Here is a 6000-nt window from a genome sequence, read left to right as displayed (position 1 = left end):
AAGCAAGTTTTAAAATCATTTCTCCATACTCCATTGACAAATTTCTACTTAAAAACTGGCAGCCACTCAAATAAATAAAAAATCCTGCTTGTAAGTCTAGTTGCATGATTAAAACTAAAAATATGTGTTCGTTAATATTAAAATTAATCATGTACACATATTCTGTAAACTCATTCATTCCACATAATTTTGATAAAAGAATCATTCAAATGATCTGTGGAACATGTAACTATCTAATTGTCTCTCTGACACAGCTTTGCTTGTGCATACATTTGTCATGTATACCACACATATCTCCTATTCCTTCCTCACTCCTCTCTTTGTCTCTTCATTTCCTCCTTCCCCTCTCCCTGCACATCTCATTCTTCCCATTTTCCTGTCTGCCTCCTCCTCTCTTATCTCCCTATCCATCAACTCCTCCTCCTTTCTCTTTCTCCATCCCCTTCCATGCCCCTCCCACCCCATCCATTCTCTCCTCCATCTTTCTCGGCCCAGCTCATCCTCCTCCCTCTCTCTTTCTATGTTCTTCTTCACCACTCTCTCTGCCCATCTACTCCTCCCCATCTCACTCTCCATACCCACCTCTCTCCTCCCTCTGTCCATCCCCTCCTCCAACCTCTCTCGGTAACTATCCTGTCATCATTCCCTACCTCTCCTTTTCCTTCTGCCCTCATTCTCCTTATCTGCCCCTCTCTCTATCTTCACCATTTCTTCCATCCCTGCCTCACTGTCCATCTGCCCTTCCACCACGTATGTCTTCCTCCCCACCTCACTATGCCCATTTCTCCTATATCTGCTCATCTCTTTGTCATCTCCCCATCTCTGCTATTACCTCCACTCCTACCTCACTCTATCCATGACCTCCTCTATCCAGCTCAACCTTCCCCCTATCATGACCATTTGCATAAATGTTGTCCCTCAAAATTGGTTGATACTACTCCCACAACATCACAAAATGCATGTCATGCAGGGCAGGTTGTGTGTGAGAGCTTTGAAGCAGTTTTTTGCCCCTTGATGTGTACGGTTCATAGCAATGCAGATCGACAAGGCAGGTCGATACTACTCCTGCAAACACATCTGTAATGCAGTGCAGACTATATGGCAGTGGATGAAAGCACATGGTTCTGCCTGCATCTCTGCTCCTATTAGAGCTAGGAGGCTATAAGCCACACGGTGTTGATACTCATGATGGCTATTTCTGTGCTGAATTTGGGTGACATTGATCCAGGGGTTTGGGAGGACATCCTGGACATACACAACAGACATCTCCTCATCTTATCTTTCTCCCTATCACCTACTCACCTCCTTATTGGTCCATCAACTCCCCCAACATGTCAGTCCATTTTCTCTTCCCTTCTCTCTGTCCGTCTGTCCTCCCTACACCCTCTCACTCTGTCCATCTCCTCCTAGCCCACTCTCTCTGACATTACATCCACTCTGGCCCCCTCTTTCCCTCCCCATCCCCTCCTGCCCCCCTCTCTGCCTATCCATCCCCACAAGCTGCCTTTCTATCTCCTCCTCTATCCACCTCAACCTTTCCTCAGGCATGCCCATGCACATGAGTAGCCCCTACGAAAAGAGTTTGATAAAAGCTGGTACTACTCCCACCATGCCTCTTTTGCAGCACAGCCTATATGCCAAGGGCTTGGACACCCATTTTCCAGTGATGTGCAGGCAAAGCAGGCCAACATTTCTCTGACACAAGATACCTGTTGTGCTAGGGGCTGGAAAACCATTTCTTGCCCCTGATGCATCACTACCCTGCAAAGTATGTCAATACTATGCCCACACAACACACATATCATGCAGGAAGCCTATATGGGATGGCCTTAAGAACACATAAGTCTGGATCTTCGTAAATATTGGAGCTAGAGTCTTGTAAACTCCCTTGTGATGGTCCTCTTTGGGTGTGGAGTTTGTGTATGAGATTTGGCCCACTTCAGCACAGGGGCCTGGGAAAAGTTTCTACACATACATACATTCAGCTTTCTCCTTCTGCCTGCCCACCTCATCCTCTCACCTCTCTTTATCCATTTCCTCCATTGGTGACTGTTTAATTTTTTTAGTATTTACCATTAAAATAAAGAATAATTAGTTTGAAAATTATTGGAAGCCTACCACAATGCACACTGCCATCCACAGCTCCTCCTGTCACCCCACAGTCCACAAAATTGCACTATCCTGGAATATGATCAACAAATCTATCCAACTACCACTCTCTGAAGATAAATGTGAACAAGAAATTGAAATAATAAAACAAAGAGCCATTGAAAATGCTATAGCATCTCCATAGTAGACACCCTAAACACTAGATAGTGGCGAAGTACCCACATAAAAAAAAAGAGAAGAAGAAGAAGAAAGTAGCATCTTCCACACAATGTCATTTCTATGTAATATTTCATAACAGACTGCCATTTTCTGCAAATAGAGAGACATAAGTATATCCTTCACTGCTGACAATAAAAGTGGACAGAAGTTACCTCACACAGAATCCACTTCATTATATGTCTACAAAATTAAATTTTTGAACTGTGACTGTTTCTATGTATGCCAGACAGGTAGATCATTTGAGATTAGACGAAGAACACATGGCAGCACTAAAAAATAAAAAATACCACACATCAGCAATAGCCACCCACTTGCATGAAACAAAATACCATCTCAACAGCACAAATATCACCAACTTACACATCCAATCTACAGGCAAAAAGCTAGACACCCTTGAAATACTCTAAATATACAAAAACCCAAGAAAACAACCCGAATCCATCTTAATTGACAAAACTGACAATATTTATAATAGTATCATCTCTGTTTTCAACAACAGTCTACCATAAATAATTAGTTATGATACCATGGCATTCCCAAATGACTGAAACTCTTTGTACATCAACTAACAGCATATATATAGCTATCTGCATATTTCAAAAGTATTAACAAATGTATTATTCCAACCTTTACCTAGTCGTTACATGTAACAGATATAAACTTTAGAAGCCCCTGCTCCAGAAAAGTTTCTCTACCCTAATCACTACTTTCACTCTGTATCTGAATCTCTCTCTCTCTCTCTTTCTTTCCCTCTCTCTCTCTCTCTCTGCCTCCATCCTGTTATCCTTATCTCTGAATCTCAGCAAAATTGTTATTTATGTTATGTTGCTGTTGGCAACATAATTATTGTACTTAAAGTTTGCAACATATCACCTAATTATATAAATGAGTATGAAATTCAAACTATATAAACGTGACAGGAAAGGATTTGTACACCCATTTAAATAGTCAACAACTCAAACAAAGAACTATATAATCCTTTAAAATGTATTCGAAATAATGTTGTTATAACATACGCTCTTTGTCCTTTGAGATAATGTTTATGTTTTTCTGTATGTTCTTTGCATCTAGTAGTTTCAAGACACCATCTTTGCTTACAAAATATGATAGTTTACATGTGATGTGTTACGACAGAGAAAGGTGCTTCTGACCACTGGAAGAATTCTGTTTTACTTTTTTATTTTTACTTTCAGATATAAGTTTAGTTTTTAGAAAAAAAATCTCCTCAAAACCATGTTCTGAAATCCTTCTTTGTTTCTCCATTAGACAATGCCACATCTTACCCCGAAATCATAACACAACACACACATCATACTAACACATGTAAATCCACCTGATAATGGAGGCTCAAACCTTTAAAACATGTTGTGGATGTAAATAAATCAGTGACTGGTAACAGTAAATATGTTATTTCATTGAATGTTACCTGTACTTTTTGATTCTGCAGCCTTCATGAGTTGTCACATTCAGTGGTTGTGTATGTTGTCCTACAATCCACAATCAGAGCAACAGATTGAAAGTAGTATGGCATCACAGTCGCACAAGTTTAAGGATTGCTTCAGAGTACGACAGGCGCTCCATATGCCTTGGTCCACTTTTGGCAATGTTTAGTGATGGACAGAACTAAACCTAGTCATAGCTCTAATAACCTTAGAAATTAAGTGATAGAGACTGACAAACCAATCAGCAGTGATTTTTGTCAATTATTGCAAACGACTTCTATTGTAATGAGTTGAAATGAGTACATAAAAAAATTGGCCAGTGTGAGTAGGAGTCACACTCGTGAGAGTTCTGTACAAACTTAATTACATATATAGACAGTTCATTCATCAAGATAATAAAGAATCTCAAAGATATTTGCCTATTATCGACATAGATACTGATGTGACATCAGTCCCAGGAGTTCCAAGACTTCCAAGAATGCTCTGATTTTAAGGTATAAGTTGGAAAATAAAAGACACAGTAAATATTTTTCATATGATGTAATTACGAGTACACAATTTTTGGAGTTTTTCCTTTAGTTGTACTGCAAAATCTTGCTTCATGCCAAATTTCATGATTCTATGTCTATAGAAAGTATCCTATAAAGTTTCGATCAGTGAGTTGGCAAGTATCAGAATATGTGACATAAATGGCCATATATTTTGATTGCACAGCCTTAAAAGCATCAATGTTTTCCACCACCAAGAGACCATAGACCATAGTATGTGACATAAATTTCAACTTGGTACATCACTCATTCCTGAGAGAAAGGGTTTTTTAAGTTTGACAGACAGATGACAAAGTGATCCTACAAGGATTCCATTTTAATCAACTGAGGTGCAGAACCTTAAGTTGACTTGCTTTTCATAATTTCTTCCACTAACGTCTTATGGCATTATACTTTAGGGTAACTCATTGTTGAGGAAAAAAAATGTTTGATGCATAGAAGTGTGTAATAGGATAATGTGTTGTGCCCACTCAGGAACCTTTTGTCGACAGCTCTTTCAACGGTTGGGCATACTGACAACCTCATAGTACATTTACTCCCTTTTGAATTTGTCATCAACAATCAAACACAGGTTGAAAATAGTAACATTTCATAATGTACTTGAACGAGAAATGATTTACTCTATTGATCACTCAGCCTTAGCATGGCACAAAGAGGAGTGAGATATTCAGCCATAAAAATTGTTGGCCACCTACCCAGTGATATAAAGAGTTTAATGGATAGCAAAATTAAACTCAAACACAAGCTGAAATCATATCTGTTTGGCAACTCATACTCCACAGAAGAATTTCTGAAAGTATAGTAGTAGTAGTAGTAGTAGTATGAAAATGCATTAAAGAAAGCAAGAGAGATAGAACACAGTTAAGTTTAAATCACACCATACATGTATAAAAGAAAATTTGTTAGGAAGTCATATATCAGGGTGTATACACGGACAAGGAAAAGAAATTCCCGGGTTTTTCACGGATTTCCCGGTTAAAAATTCATTTTCTCCCGGGTGAAAACACACTTTTTTCCGTGTTAAATGACAGTACACTTTCCCTCGGAACTGTAAAACGTATCCTTTGAATGGATATGGTTTCACACAGCAGGGTAGAATTTCCCGGCGCTTTAGAAAACGAAACTCAGGGTGAAAAAACACGTTTTGGAAAGATCTTTGATGTGCAGCAACATATTTTCGTATTACGAAAGTATAAATTCGAATTCCACCAACAGGAGAATTTAATGGTTTAAATTAATATACATAGCCTTGCTACAAGAAAAGCAAAGCTTTTGCATATAATATTTGTGTCGAAGATTAATAAGCTACAAGAGAAGCTAAGCTTTCACATGTAATGTTGATTTGTTTAGCGCATGTTACACTTTAAAGTACATCACACAAATACGCCAGTAAATTTTTTAATACCAACATAAATCTCTGATCGTCTGGGCTAGAAATTCTTCTAAATGGCTCATCATCAAAGAGTTGATTTTTAAAAGAGATTTAGGAAATTCATCGTACATTCTCGCACATAGTTCATCTTGCGTAAAAGGAAATTTACTTTGAAAATAACGCTTTTCGAACAACAATTCGCAATATTTTTTCCTGACTTGTTAGAAATAGATTCATTCAAGGCTTCAGCAGTTGCCAGACCGCACCAGATAAGAGGCGTCACCGCGCATGCGCAGCTATAGTGACGTAA

The sequence above is a fragment of the Schistocerca piceifrons genome, chromosome 1 (assembly GCF_021461385.2).
Source record: "Schistocerca piceifrons isolate TAMUIC-IGC-003096 chromosome 1, iqSchPice1.1, whole genome shotgun sequence".
In the NCBI taxonomy this organism is placed as follows: Eukaryota; Metazoa; Arthropoda; class Insecta; order Orthoptera; family Acrididae; genus Schistocerca; species Schistocerca piceifrons.
Note: the sequence above shows the minus strand (reverse complement) of the source record.